Source organism: Protopterus annectens, chromosome 7.part0 (genome assembly GCF_019279795.1).
Source record: "Protopterus annectens isolate FY-2018-M chromosome 7.part0, PAN1.0, whole genome shotgun sequence".
Classification (NCBI taxonomy): domain Eukaryota; kingdom Metazoa; phylum Chordata; order Ceratodontiformes; family Protopteridae; genus Protopterus; species Protopterus annectens.
This window is the reverse complement of record NC_056739.1, coordinates 954,036,810-954,054,115: the sequence shown is the minus strand read 5'-3', so window position 1 is coordinate 954,054,115 and position 17,306 is coordinate 954,036,810.

Here is a 17,306-nt window from a genome sequence, read left to right as displayed (position 1 = left end):
ATGTCACAGAGAAGGGACATGCACAGGTAGCCAGTATGGCTGGGACCTATGGCATCAACAGGGTTGTGCAATGCATCACCATTACGGGTTAGTCACCACGTGGGGTTAGTGATCATTTCCACCGTATATTAGCATACACCCTCACACCAAGCACCAGACATACATACAGACACACACACACTGTGGTGACCACACATGTGTATACGGACAGCCGACGTGTGTGATGCACCTCACCGGCCGACGTCATGCTTCCCACACTGACGTATGTACAGATCTCTACAATGGTGTACAGGGATGTGTAGCAACTGGGACATATTCCCCACGATATGTGGCATCCCTGGTCACACATTCGGACACACATGGCAGTGCTGGGAATGATACACCTGCCATATGATGACACGTTTGATAGACATGCAGCGGTATTGATTGCATTATGTGTACCAACGCTATATCTGGCAAATGTGCTGCTATATGCACACGGGAGGTTGTAGGTGTTACAGGTGCCATGTGACATATAGTTGTTAACACCTGACCGCTGTGTATGCATTATGTCAGCACCGTCACGTAACAGCGACATAGCGTACTGTTTGCACATGGCATGATAGGATGGTGTGTGACACAACTGTGAGCCACCCCCTGCACACATACATCTAGACAGGTGGTTCACCATGTTATGTACACACATCCCTCCATACGTGCTGTTTGTATGTCACCGTATACAGGTGTCAATGATGGGTCTGCATTGCGTCTGCATGTCGTAGGTAGGTGCAACTATGTTACGGACATCGGCCACTGCACATGCATGGTTGCTGCATGCACAGTACAGATGTCACATGTGTCTCCTGTTGCCATGTTTGTATGCATTGCTATTGTTGGACATGTGTGTTGACATACATAACACATGGACTGCGGTATGATATCACGGGTGTCACAGGCGACCAGTACAAGGGTATGTGTCCCAGTCAACACTGCTACCTCCTGTAGTGTGAGCATTCAACAGACATGGGCCCACCTTCCATTCACGTGTGTAGCATTGATTAGGCCAGTGTTATGCACGAGGTACATCAAAGGCTATGTATGTATGTGTTGTGTGTGCAGTCCATGCACACATCCACACAATCACATGTATGACATACCCAGACATGTGTTCATTGGTGTACAGCAACAGTCAGGTGTCACAGCTGTGTAAGGGCCATGGTATGTCTTGAGCCGACCTGTTCATGTATACTGGTATCATTGCAATGCATAACACCTGTTGGATCCCTGTTGGTACATGTGTACTCTGCACAGCTGGTGTACACCACTGTACAGCCCAGTGGTCATGTGTCACATGGTGTTGTGGGACCGTAAGGCTGTGTAGTGCTGCACCGATGACATGGTGCTGACTTGACAGCTACAGTGTACACTGCAGTGTGTACATGTGTGACCTGCACCTGTGACAGCTGTGATGGCAGCTGTGTGTGTACAGGTCACTGCATGTGTGACCGCCCTGTGCGTGAGGACAGTTATACCTTACTGTGCCCTTCTGTGTGTACACTCCATCTGCATGCAAGATGGCCCTTTGCAACAGCTAAGTGTGTGAGCATGCCCAGTATGCCGTTGTGTAGATGGACACACAGTACATTCCACACTGTGCCCTTCCGTGATTAGAGTCCGTGTGCATGCAAGTTGGCCCTTTGCAACTGCTAAGTGTGTGAGCATGCCCAGTACGCCATTGTGTAGATGGACACACAGTACATTCCACACTGCGCCCTTCCATGATTAGAGTCCGTGTGCATGCAAGATGGCCCTTTGCAACTGCTAAGTGTGTGAGCATGCCCAGTACGCCGTTGTGTAGATGGACACACAGTACATTCCACACTGCGCCCTTCCATGATTAGAGTCCGTGTGCATGCAAGTTGGCCCTTTGCAACTGCTAAGTGTGTGAGCATGCCCAGTACGCCATTGTGTAGATGGACACACAGTACATTCCACACTGCGCCCTTCCATGATTAGACTCCGTGTGCATGCAAGATGGCCCTTTGCAACTGCTAAGTGTGTGAGCATGCCCAGTATGCCGTTGTGTAGATGGACACACAGTACATTCCAAACAGACGTGTGATACTAAGCATGTGGGCATGGCCATTGACATCCTGTATAGCCATGGTGGTCATCCAGGCAACAGATGTCCAATTTCAATGTCACGATGGATGCCTACATTGAACACACTGGTTGCTCTCTCGAAGGGTGTACTGTCTGTGGTGCATCCCGTATCTATTTAGTGTTGTAGTGCTCCGTAGATATTTAGTTGGCCCGATGACAGCACTGCCGTGTTTGTGTACGTCTACCTTGGGACAGTAATATGCTTTCAGACCGCTCACTCTCTAAACATTCCCTATCGGCATCTTTGCCTTTGCGGATGATGTCACCCACCTAGAAGTATGCCTCTGGGAGTGCTGTGTTCAGTAATCTCGGTAGCGCATTCTGTAAATGCGTAATGCTGTAGTGTGTTAGAGTAGGTAGGTGTATGTTCAACTCCCGGCCCTTCCAAGTGTGTGTGTGTGTGTGTGTGTGTGTGTGTGTGTGTGTGTGTGTGTTTCCAGCTGCCTGGGGACACAGTAATGCATTTAGATGCCTCACAACACATACATTCCCTATCGGCGTCTTTGCCTTTGCGGATGATGTCACCCACCTAGAAGTATGCCTCTGGGAGTGCTGTGTTCAGTAATCTCAGTAGCGTTCTGTAAATGCGTAATGCTGTAGTGTGTTAGAGTAGGTAGGTGTATGTTCAACTCCCGGCCCTTCCAAGTGTGTGTGTGTGTGTGTGTGTGTGTGTGTGTGTGTGTGTGTGTGTTTCCAGCTGCCTGGGGACACAGTAATGCTTTTAGATGCCTCACAACACATACATTCCCTATCGGCGTCTTTGCCTTTGCGGATGATGTCACCCACCTAGAAGTATGCCTCTGGGAGTGCTGTGTTCAGTAATCTCGGTAGCGCATTCTGTAAATGCGTAATGCTGTAGTGTGTTAGAGTAGGTAGGTGTATGTTCAACTCCCGGCCCTTCCAAGTGTGTGTGTGTGTGTGTGTGTGTGTGTGTGTGTGTGTGTGTGTTTCCAGCTGCCTGGGGACACAGTAATGCTTTTAGATGCCTCACAACACATACATTCCCTATCGGCGTCTTTGCCTTTGCGGATGATGTCACCCACCTAGAAGTATGCCTCTGGGAGTGCTGTGTTCAGTAATCTCGGTAGCGTTCTGTAAATGCGTAATGCTGTAGTGTGTTAGAGTAGGTAGGTGTATGTTCAACTCCCGGCCCTTCCAAGTGTGTGTGTGTGTGTGTGTGTGTGTGTGTGTGTGTGTGTTTCCAGCTGCCTGGGGACACAGTAATGCTTTTAGATGCCTCACAACACATACATTCCCTATCGGCGTCTTTGCCTTTGCGGATGATGTCACCCACCTAGAAGTATGCCTCTGGGAGTGCTGTGTTCAGTAATCTCGGTAGCGTTCTGTAAATGCGTAATGCTGTAGTGTGTTAGAGTAGGTAGGTGTATGTTCAACTTCCGGCCCTTCCAAGTGTGTGTGTGTGTGTGTGTGTGTGTGTGTGTGTGTGTGTGTGTTTCCAGCTGCCTGGGGACACAGTAATGCTTTTAGATGCCTCACAACACATACATTCCCTATCGGCGTCTTTGCCTTTGCGGATGATGTCACCCACCTAGAAGTATGCCTCTGGGAGTGCTGTGTTCAGTAATCTCGGTAGCGCGTTCTGTAAATGCGTAATGCTGTAGTGTGTTAGAGTAGGTAGGTGTATGTTCAACTCCGGCCTTCCAAGTGTGTGTGTGTGTGTGTGTGTGTGTGTGTGTGTGTGTGTGTGTGTGTGTGTGTTTCCAGCTGCCTGGGGACACAGTAATGCTTTTAGATGCCTCACAACACATACATTCCCTATCGGCGTCTTTGCCTTTGCGGATGATGTCACCCACCTAGAAGTATGCCTCTGGGAGTGCTGTGTTCAGTAATCTCGGTAGCGCGTTCTGTAAATGCGTAATGCTGTAGTGTGTTAGAGTAGGTAGGTGTATGTTCAACTTCCGGCCCTTCCAAGTGTGTGTGTGTGTGTGTGTGTGTGTGTGTGTGTGTGTTTCCAGCTGCCTGGGGACACAGTAATGCTTTTAGATGCCTCACAACACATACATTCCCTATCGGCGTCTTTGCCTTTGCGGATGATGTCACCCACCTAGAAGTATGCCTCTGGGAGTGCTGTGTTCAGTAATCTCGGTAGCGCGTTCTGTAAATGCGTAATGCTGTAGTGTGTTAGAGTAGGTAGGTGTATGTTCAACTCACGGCCCTTCCAAGTGTGTGTGTGTGTGTGTGTGTTTCCAGCTCTCTGGGGACACAGTAATGCTTTAGATGCCTCACAACACATACATTCCCTATCGGCGTCTTTGCCTTTGCGGATGATGTCACCCACCTAGAAGTATGCCTCTGGGAGTGCTGTGTTCAGTAATCTCGGTAGCGCATTCTGTAAATGCGTAATGCTGTAGTGTGTTAAAGTAGTTAGGTGTGTGTTCAACTCCCAGCCCTTCCAAGTGTGTGTGTGTGTGTGTGTGTGTGTGTGTGTGTGTGTGTGTGTGTGTGTGTGTGTGTATATATATATATATATATATATATATATATATATATCTTTGTAATATGTATGTGGATATTAGCACTATTGAATGTGCTGCATTGTCTGTACATGTTCACCTTGGATGTATCTGAATGTGCTATGGCTCTGTGATAGTGCACATACTGTGTGCTGTAGTGATCCTGGGTTATAGTTGTGTAGTGACCAGTTATTTTGTTGCTGGGTATTACCAGGGACATTGAAAACAATGATAGTACAGCACCTTTAAACGGTCATGTGCACATCTCAGCAGCAGTCAGCAGTGGTTATTACTTTGGAGGATGACTATGGCTCATATACCTATGTATTACATGGCAATACTATGCAAATCAGGTTAACATTACTGACACCCGTTTATCCACAGGTTGTGATACAGATCCCATGTATGTATGTGTATACATTGCCAGGTGCAGGACTGGACTATGGTTGAATGCATGGAGGGGTGTCCATGGCCAGGAATGGCGATCTGTACAGCCTGGCAGGTACAGTCTGTGACTGTCCCACAACCTCCAGTATATGGCTGACACATGCTGAAACAGTGTACATGCAGAGACACACATAAAACAAACAGCTAGGGATAACACATACACACACACACATTGCATCAACATTGGGCCATGCAAAACCTGTTGTCCCTCACACACACACAAATGCATACATGTTGATTGGCTGGTTCACTGACAGGCTCTGGAAAAGAAACTACATACCCTGTGCATATGATGACACCTGTGCCACCTCTTGTAATGTGTAACATTGATGCAGGTACAGACTAACATGGTGCTGATGCACAGGGTGGCTTCATAGCACTGTAATAATGTTACAATGTTGTTAACACAAAGTGTGATTTCCTTCTAGGTGTATGTAAGCAGGCATGATACATTCCAGCTATGATCATCAATGTAGTATAGTGTACAGCACTGTTAATTCTGAAGATGTATTATCCATCCATGTGCCATTTGACTGACGTGTGTAGTATTGGCAGCATGTGTTACAGAGTGTGCAGTACGTGTGTGATGTGTGTAGTACAGATTTACATGTATCTATATGTGAACATGGTGAAGGTGCACTGTCTGCATCTACATGTATAGTGGACACATTGGAATGGTGACATGCCCTGTATTTCACACTGTTAACACGTCATACTTTCTATTGGTGGCCAGTATGCATTATACTACACATATTGTTGTACTTGTCTACACATGTGTGATTGCTATGGTTTTACACGGTGCTGTGGGTGATACTGTTACTATCTGTCATAGTTTTGCATTATGGTAGTAGACACAACCTCAACAGTCTGAATGACCAATTGTTATATGATATCTTCACAACTGACCCACACATGTAGGACACACAGTAGCATGTGGATCCTACATGTACTATACTATACCAGTTCGCACTGGTATTGACCGCCACACATTGCTGGGACCATTACTGTTTGACATGTAGCCATGTTAGTTACAAGCAAAGACAATAGGGATATTCCTGTCCACATCTGGGAATTCATACTGTGGCCTAGAATGCATTCTGCACATGACACAGTTAGTCTACACAAGGGTATCATACAGACAGATACGTGTTATCCAACCCATGCTGTACACCTATAAGGCTAAACAGAGTCAGTTATCCACATTTACTACACATACTTTACCAACAGTAACACATAGGTATTACACCCCAATATGTATAATGGGTAACAATGTGTACATATAGATATGTGCTATGTCATTTGTCATTTGATATTTGCATTTACAATGGTATTGTGAAGTACATCACTGTATCACATATGCAATGAGAGTTCTGCATGCATATCCTCCAAGGTGGTTGTACAACTATGATGAATGTCCATTATTGACATACTTTGCTGTGTTTGAACTGTTCTGCAGTATTACACATACATGAACAGTCACTCACACTATGTATATAAACTGTCATGTGTGTGTGTGTGTGTGTGTGTGTGTGTGTGTGTGTGTGTGTGTGACACAGATGACCTAGGCCACAGACAATTCTGATACATGTAGTTGACAAGTGCGGTAATGCTCCACCAGATGTGTCCAGGCACCAGAACTGTGACTTGAGCGACACAAACACATGCTAGAGTAAGGTTTCTGTATGTGCGTGTGCCTCATTATGGCATTCCTGTTCATGTGTGTGTGCATTTCTGATGTGTGTCATCAGCCACAGTTGAACTGCACATCCGGCATCCCCCACTAGGTGACCATGAGGGTTGTCCCCATTGCCAAATGTTTTGTACAGCTGCGTCAGATGCCACATATCGGAAGCATTGCAGCTTCCAGGGCATCCAGCACACACATTCATTATTACGGGCTGGCCATCACACACAAACCGCCACTTCATGGAGGGAAGCCCTTGTGGATGATGTAGGCCCTACCACACTCACTGGCTGGTGCTTTGATGCATATGTGCGTGCAGTGTATTGCACACAGTACTTAGGGTATTCCACTATTGTGTGGAAATGACACATATTGCTGCCCAATACCTTACGGGAATTGGGGATATATACATCATCACTGACATGTGCTGACATGGCATTCATGAACTGGTGCAGTACCCTGGATGCTGATGTTTGTAAAATCCACATCATATCACCAGTTGATCTCTGGAAGGTACCTGTTGCTGGTATCCTTAGGGCAACACATACCTTGGTTTCCACTGGGATAGGTTTCCCTCTGTTGGTTCTGTGTGTGAGACATGGCCTGCACAGATCCACAATCTTCTGCAGGAGGTCTCTGTCCACTCTATAGCGCTCTACTATCTCCAGCTCATGTAGCCCCTGGTAGGTTACCCTGTGCCTGCACACTCCTCTCCGTCTACTCACTGTGTGATGCTGAGCAGCATTCACATTGGCACAACCCTCCACATGTTGCATATGTTGACGTATAATAGCAATGGCAGCCCCTAACATTATGTTGTCTCAGTTAAGCTTTTACAGTTTGCACTTCTCTTAGTATACTACAGTGTTGCAGTGTGTCTGAGAAAAACATGGTGGACTACTGTTTGTAGAGTTGTGCGTGCTGTGCTGTGCTGGCCTACTGTACTGGCTGTGTAATATACTCAGTCTGATTGTTTTCACCTGCTAGCTGTGGTAGTTCTCCTTGGTTAACTTACTGCTATTTGTTTACCTTCCTTTTCACTGTTTGTGTCCACAGTGAGCGGCGCCACGCATAGGAGCACAGTGAAGTGCATATCCGCTTCCACGTGTGCACACAGGCTTATACATGCATACAAACACTTACACTGGCTTACACAACATTACACGGGCTTCAACAATCTTACAGTAGCTTACTCGTTCTTCAAGTCACGCACACAGGCTGACACACATGCACACATGCTTACTCGGGCTTACAGGCTTGCACGGGCGCAAACACACTTCACCAGGTTTGCAAGGAACTTCAGTGATATCCATGGCGTACACCGTCAGTTTACTGACTTTACCTAGGATAAATCATAACACGCCTCTTCCACTGATGAGTCACTGACAGCAGACATGTGACACACTGCTCCAATAAGATTACAGTGTTTTATACATACACACTCATGATGTCACCTATCTTCTACGCTGATAGTCCCCTTAACCTACTCTTACACTGTAGAGGCTTGGCCCATATGGCATGACAAATTGTGCTTCACTATCCTCAGCCTCAATTGCATAGGATTGCCTACTAATGCTTGGTTACATCTCTGAGTGTGCGCTTCCACACATAGCAACCACTACTCAGTAGCCATGTTGTCTTCAGCTTGCCATTCACCTGCATGACGCAATAACTTTTAACTGACATTACAATTTGTATGTATATTTTACATATTTGTCTTGTTTTGTATGCACAGCGCGTACTTAAACACCGGAGATCGGGGGAGGACAACTAGAGTTTTATTAATTTCCAATGGGAATACATGCCACTGGCCTTATATTTGGCCATTGGCATGCTTCTTCAACTAAACCATCCTTTATTTGCAGATGACATTGCTCCGTTTAGCTACTTGCAGAACGTTACTCGGTTAACATCCATGTACATTTCTGCACATACCTCTACTCTTGCACGGACAGCTTACTGTTTCATGTATCACATATTTTACATCATTTGCATAGCTTTCACCTACAAATGGGGTAATTTGCATATCCTAACATTGTCCGTGCAACGTTCGTTTGAGGGGCTGTGTTACACGCCCCTACAGGATATTGCTGAATAGCTCGGCAGACATCTTGCCTTGCTCTACTCTTACTCTACTCGTACACCGACCAAAGCTTCGTGAATCCTGGCCTAAGCTTTGATGTGTGCTAATATGTCTATTTGTGGAGTAAGCATGGCTGTAGGTATGTTTTGACCTGCTACGTCTGTCATTTCTACAGAGCACCTCCCACTTTCATCATTTGTAGAGGTGACAGCCCTATAGGAACTATATGTACAGCTGTGACATTTGACAAGTCCACACATACCTGCGGTCAATACTAAACTGACTACTTCAGCACTTTTCATACCTTCAGATTTGTCTTGTAGTGGTATAGTCGATGATACTGTTTCCTATAACATGTATCTGTTTCTGATACAAGATATGTCATTTTATTACACCACTACACACAATATATGGAGAAATCACAGGCCAGATGCCATTACATTCCTTTTGTAGGACACACCCGCCCAGAGTGTTGTGTTCCTCACAAAAGCCAACAGGTGCTGATCAAAACATATTCTGCTATCATCTACCTTATGTGTTCGCCGGTATTTGCGCTTTCCGTCAGTGGCAGAACTCACATGCATGTGTGGGAGACTGAACACTGTATCGGCGACACTGCATAGCACCCTGAGGGGCACATTTATGTTGTTTCTATTAACCTTCCACATTGACTATCACAGGGCATTAGTATTCATCCAGATTTGTCGAGGTACATGCTTTTGACTTATACATGTTTTGTCATTTGTCATCACGTCTTTCTTCACACCTGTCCACCTAATCGCACTAGTTCTGTACATTTATTTAGGTCAGGGTTACCTTCATACCTCTCAACTGTACACATTTTGGGTAAATGTCCCGAACTTAGACGTCTGATTTTGTTCCTTTTTTAATAATATTGTGCCTTTCTGGTAATTTAGTGGGAAGTCATTTGGGACTGTGGGGTTAGACAATAATGACAGACATTTGTTGTTTACAATTAATAACCCTCAAAACATTCATACTATTGACTGATCCATTATTCTATCAACGTTCTGACTTTGTAAGAGGAATATTTGAGATATTCCCTATTTGTACTTATTTTAAAATGCCTTTGTCCAGATGTCTTATTCTGATTGAGAGGTATGGTTACCATCTTATTTGTACGCATGTACGTCCATGATAATCGCTTACACGACACTAATATAACTCCCTACGTCTTCCCCCAATAGTTTACACGATATCCAGTAGATGGGTTCTTCATTTTAGGAAGTTAGAGGCGTCTGCTATACCCACATAGGTATATTAATCACTCCCATGGGGCGGACCTCATAAATCTGTGCCAACCAACACCTAGGCACCTAGGCCCATTATTGCATACCCATGATTCCCAGACCTGACACCCCTCCACAGTAGTCATAACACATATTTAATGTGAGCGATAATAAAGTATGATGACACTTCTAAGCACTATCCACTCTCCGCATGTCGGTACATATGTCTTACATTCTGTCAACCCATGTGTTATTACACTTGCACAAGCTACTGTTGCATGTACAGCTATATTGTAGTTGTGGATGACACTTCTTTGCAGCAATCATTACAGGACAGTGCATTTATAGATTCACTATTTTTGGAGTCCTGCAAAGGACACCTATATCCATGTTTAAAGAGTAGGACTTACAGATCTGGCACACTGATACTTTCCGGGCAGTAGTTTTGAGAGCAGCAGTGTATTTACCTTAATTGCATGTCTGTTATGTGTATCCATACTAGCTATGGTGTAACCTATTTATGTACATGTGTTATATCTACGAGGACATTTGTTTATATGTTTGTTAGGTATATATCAATTGATGTTGTATGTGTTTGAGTGTATATATATATATATATATATATATATATATATATATATATATATATATATATATACATATATATATATATATATATATATATATATATATATATATATATATATATATATATATATATATATATATATATATATATATATATATGTCTGTACATTCTTTATTTCATATATTTATTTAGTTTAAGTCTGTGGATATATATATCTATACACAAATGTATATATCCATATATAGACATTACATGTAGAACCCAGCATTCATTTGCTATGCTGTGAGCGGATTACACACTCACAGGCGCACTTGCATTTCCTTATTGTGGGTTACGCGCAGGCGCACATGCATATCCTTATTGTGGGTTACATATGTTTACTAAGTCTTTGTGCTTATGTGGGCTTTATTACTTGTGACAGTACCAGTAAAATATCTGTAATCCGGTTAACGGACATATGCGAAACACACGTTCACCTTTACATATTTAAATGTCTGTACAGCACAGATGCATTCATTACACTTTAACATTATATGTGCTGTAGTCGTAGTTGAACTGGGACTGCATTCACGTTGGCCGGATGCTGTAACCACTATACGTTTGGTGTTCTGACTCATTTATATGCATACCCATAGTACATAGCTACATTAACATATGCCTCACCGCTTCACTTACGACACAGGCATCCATTCTCCTGCTGGGAAAAATGCGGTACTACATATTACACATTCCCTATTCCCTACTGCTCTGGACCCAAGCTGCATATTTCATCACTGCAGGGATATTCAGAACCCCAAGGCTTATAGTCCTGACACATACAAGTCTTTAATTGTCAGGGTGTTCATGTGGTGATCTGGGTTTAGGCTTGTCCGCCTGGTGAACGGAACTGACCTGACCATGTTCAAATGTCAGACAAAGCACATGGACAGAGTTTGTCCATTTTAAACATTTTATCTGTGTTTACAGACACAGGTGTTTGGGCACCTGTCAGCAGCTTATAATGTTGGCAATACATAATATGGGTGGGGGTAGTTACAATACATAATCCACGGTGTTGGTGTTCCCATTCACATTATTTTACCTGTGTTTACAGACACAGGTGTTTGGGCACCTGTCAGCAGCTTATAATGTTGGCAATACATAATATGGGTGGGGGTGGTTACAATACATTATCCACGGTGAGTGGTGTTCACATTCACATTTGACTATTTCCTGTATTCATTCATACGAGGATTATTATTTTGGACATGAATTAGCTATGAATTAACTACAGGTATGCAGTAGTACAGTAAACATATGTGAAGGTTTGTTACAGTAAGAATGTACGGACCTCTGTAATACTCGGGGACTACCCCACATCCTTCACAACATTTCATGCTAATGTACATACTATTATTCTGTGAACTTTCGAAGTTTGTGAGAGCAGTACTTACATCTATCCCTATTTGTCCACCCGTCATTTTAGGCTTTGTCCAGATTTTGTTGCTGTAATAGGTTGAGTGGTGGTGTCGGTATGTGATTGGGTTGAATATATACTGTCGATAATTCAGTGGGGAGTAGGGTTACCACCTCTTCCTCTTTGCGAGGGGAAGTCCCACTTTGGACAGTTGTGTCCTGCAATGACACCTAAGACATGGCAAGTGTCCTGTGATTTTAAGACACAGGTATATTTCTTATTTTCTTTAATAGTTGCTTGATACAGGTATTTTGTATCTGAAACACATAACTATTATTTGGGTTAGCATAAGCTATTCACATGCTATGACATAAGCTTTTATCTTGGCAAACAAGTGTAATTCTGTCCTTTGCACTGGCCGTGGGTATGTTTTATCCTGCAAATTCTCACATTTCTACAAGGGATGTCCCACCTTGGGCATCTGAACAGGTGGCAACCCTAGTGGGGAGACCTGCATGGTGGACAGCTGTTCCATCCTGCGTAGTATGTTTTGCATGTCTGTGTAGACACTGAACAGTACCGTGACTACACATACATGTTTTGTCCAGATGTGTACAGTACTGGACACCGTGGCGTGTAAACAACTCTGGGGTTTCAACAGGTTACTTATCCCACGCGGGATGTACACACATTTTGCCGAAACATGAACGTGCGGGCATTTGGATTTACGTAACTGTGATGGGATGTTTACAAACGTGGGATACATATTTGCAATCCTGACACTGCCTAGGACAATACTTCCTACTACATATGGGGAATACTCGCTATGTGTAGGTGTACGGCTGGATTTGGTGGACATTCGGACATGGGTGCGGGTTATGTGCTATACAGGGGTTGTTGCGTATTGCATTTGCATGCATGGGTTCTGCTTTTGGATATCCCGGTTCCGCATATAGCATCCTATGTGTATGTGCCGGTTACGTTCCTGTTCATGTGTATAGCACATTTTAATATATATATGTTTGTGTGTGTTTGGTATACAATTTGGACTGTCAGGTTTCTTTACGGTTGTTATATAGCCACAACTGCCCAGCTGTGTACTATCACTACCACTGTGGGACTGCTGGTGACCATGCCCATGGGGCTAGACGCTTCACTTCCACTGTATAACTACTGACAGTGCAGTACATTACGGACACACGATTTTAAATATCATTTGTTCCATGGACGGAAACTCATATTGTGTTGCGTGCATTTCTGTTTGGTTCTCCATTTTGTGTGGCCGGGAACTGTCTTGCATGCTTTGCATACATTTCATTATCCACGGACACTGATAGGTGCGATTACTATTGCAGGCAGGCTATAATATTCAGCAGTTTAGGTTGCTCATCGCCAGCCGACATTGACACGCCTCCGGGCGCAGCTTAGTAACGCCCCATGCACTCGAGCACGTGTCCTATGCACGTGGATGTGGTGGCAGCGCACCTTCATTAATATGCATATGGCGCTACTACACCATTTATACGCCGCACGGCCGGCGCAGGCCTTACACCGGCCTTGTGCCGAGCTTCATGAATCTGGTGGTATAGGTTGCACTAAGGCTTCTTTTAACTACATAAAAAAGATAAAAATGTGTTTACTGCAAGATGATTTATAAAAATAAATTCCAAACCTATATAACTGTCAGGGCTTTCAGAGGGTGGCTCGCTATGTTTTAGTTTGGTGGCAGTCAACATTTGCATATAGTATTTTACATAGTAGATTACCAGTCTAATCTCCATATATATTGCATGTTGATAACATTTTTAATGTCCTTATGTTATACTACTTTTTCTAAGCACTCATTAACATTGTTGGACAGTATTCACATTTATAGCCTGCAGCAGCTTTGGCTGTACTTAGGTTTCAGTTGGGCTCTGTCTATGTTTTGATTACATTTTTCCTTTAGGTTTCTGGTTGTCACTATCTATTATTTGTTGTTTTTGTATTGTGCTTACAGTAAGTCTTTTGCAATCCTCAGCTACTCTTTACATTTAAGCTTGTTGCATTTCTAAGTTTGGGGTCTCATCTACTTTCCTGTGCTGCTTCCTTAACTCGGCTCATTTCCCATATTCAGTGCTCGTATATGGCATTTTAATTACTTAGCCTCTGTCATTGCATTGTCCCTTTTCTATCGACATTAGTGATTCACTTTTTTTTTTTTTTGTTTGTTGTTTGCTGCCCTACTTTTATATTTTTGTACAACCATCCACAGGGTTTCCTGGCTGATATTATCAAGTTTATCCAGCACTAGATCAACTTCCAATCTCCAACTTGCTTATTTATGTTTTCATTATTCAAAAGAAAATAAAAAGAATCTTGTGCTTTTCATTTTTTTCATTTATAGTGCATCTGCCTGCTAATTGTTTTTATTGCCTTCCTTTATTGGAAACACACGGTGTGATTCATGAAAACCTTACCCACTACTTAGTGCAGTCTGTGTTATATAAACATGATCTGCCTTGGACAGCAAATGCATGGTTTATGGCATACTAGAATAGATTATCTCAGAATGGGAATGCTGACGACTGACAAGTTCCGATTGTTCAGATTCAATTATCTCAGCTCTAGCAGTGCTGTGGATGCTGTGCTATTAGTTTTTTTTTCACGAGTTGTTTTTCATCTTTTCTACCTTTTTCAGTTTGTGCAGCTATAGATATATATGGAGAGACTGGGGTTGTGAGGTTATGAAGGGGGGCTTGCTACTCTACAAAAAAATGTATATTTTGTGGGCTGTGTGATGTTTGGAGTTCTAATGTTTTGAATGCATGATGTAATGCTTTATGTGCTTTAGTTGCAATTAATCGCATGGTGATTGAAAAGACATGTGATTAAGCCTAGCGATCTGCCACGGGCCTTATTGCATAATGTTGACTAAGTGAAGCATGACTTAAAAGGATTTAATGGAACCATAGCCACTGACTAAAATTAAGTTTAGCTGGACATTTAGCACTGAATGTGACACAAGGCCATCACTGAATAGTGGTCAACAAGCAGCACTTTTTTTTCTCATGTGACTTAGAACAATGCTAATTGTTGAGGATCATCCTCCCACCTCTCTGCATCAATAATGTAGCTGCTCATTTTAAAGTGGAATTCCCTACTGCATCCCATAATTGTAACATAACTGATTATGCATTTCCAGCACTATCAGAACTGCATGGTGTTGCTCTCTTACCCCTTGCCTATGCATGGCATATCAAAGGGATGCTTAAACAATGTTAGAACTGCAACTCACTAGCATGAACGCTGTATGTTGTTGCATGACATATCATCTTTTGGCTGCTGTAATTTAGTGCATGCAATGCATCTTGGACATCTTGTAGAAGGATAAAGGATGCCAAGCACAAAGGAAGGGTGCATCACCCTGCCACACACATACCACTGTCCATAAATAAATATTAAAATGAGACACTGGAATAGCTATGGCTCTTTTGGCCAGAGAACTGAAGTGCACACCATCACAGTATGGCTTAGCCTGCAATGAGCCCTAGAGCAATTGGAGTCCCCAGCTTTATAAATCAGGTAGATTAAATTTATAGCATTCTTTAATACTTAAACATTGATCTGAAGTTGTTTTCATTTGGTCTTCACCCTGTGGGACCCAGATCCAGCATGGATCCAACTCAGCTGCATCCTCCAGCATCAAATCCAAGCTCCAAGCCCCTAACCTACCCATAATGCCACTGTCTCCCTCCTTCGCTCAGATCTCATTTGCCACTCGTGAGAGACAGCAGTGCAGATTATAGTTCCAAGTTCCCTTTAGAGTAAGTTAGCTTTTTGTGTAAATGTTTTCTCCTATTTTCCTTTTTCATTAGTGTCTTTACTATCTCTTTCCCCTACTCTATCTCTGTGAGCTCCATGTAGGTTCTTTAGCAAAAATAAAATATTTCTCTCTCTCTATCTCATTTCCCTTTCTCCTTCCCACCTTTGCTTTCCCAGTTGTGTGTGTGCTGTGTGTGTGTGTGTCCTATAACCATGACCGAATCCCCTAAGCCAGGCTTTAGGAAATGCACAGAGTGTGGCCATAACCTTCCCCCTTCTAATGGCCACACTCTGTGAGTTGTTTGTCTGGGTGTGGAGCACCTAGAAACCTCCTGCTTGAGCTGCACAGGTTTCAATTTCCATGCCTTGATCGACAGGAGGAACAGGTTTATTCTGAAGGGCCTGCTTCCTTTGGAGGCTTCTACTTCTTCCTCTGACCCAGCTTCTGGGACTCAACCTCCTTCCAAGAAGTCCAAGGATGGGGAAAATTCCAGGTACAAGGAACAGGACAGGCCCAGGAAGCAGTCCTCTGACTGCTCTTCAGTTTTCAAGCCCCTGGCCAAGTCTTCTCCGGATCCAATCTGGGGATCACCTTGACTCCAGTCTCCGCATTTTTCTCTGGAGCCAGAGATGCCCCGGGCTTGGTCATCTCTTTCAGCCTTCCCTCGGCACCACTGCAGGTCCAGGTCAGTGGCTTCTTCCATTCAGTCCTCCCGTAGCATCTCTGAAGCTGAGGTGGACAGGATGATGCAGAGGTTTATTCGGACCCAGATTCAGATGGGAGTCTTGCCTGTTCCTTCCTCCTCCAGTCCATTTTCCTTCCCATTGCTCCTTCTCTGATCCAACCTCAAGTTTTGGAGTCATCGGGTCTGAGGTTTATCAGTGTCAAGGGGTCGATGCCGATGGTTCCAGGTACCTCATCACCAACTATTTCCATGAGTGGTTTGGCTCCGACCCTTTCGGAGCTGACCAACTCTCTGAGCTGTAGCCTTGGCATTGGATCTGAAGGGATGGCATTGACTTTAAGGTTTGTGGAGTTGGCTCTTCCATTTGGAGTCTTGGTGCCCAGAGGTTCAGCTCCAGATCCTTCCCAGTACAGAGGGAAGCAGATCCAGTCTTGCTCATCCCTGCTACTGGAATTCACTCACCCTCTGCTTTCAATGTGGTGGAGAGGATTCTCTTGGCTCCCTCAAGACCTTTAATACTGTCATTCTCAGAGTCCATCCTGGCTCCCTCTCTTTCTAGGCTGGATTCTGACATCCTGCCTCCTCAGGGACAACCTGTCACCACTATGCCCCAAGAGGTCCTCCGAGACTTCCCCAAGGTTTCCAAGTCCTCCCCAGAAACCTACCCTGAGCAGCTCCCTTGGAAATACATGTACAAGAGGAGGCACTTGGACTCCACACCAGAGTCCTTAATGGAAGATACTGACTTGGA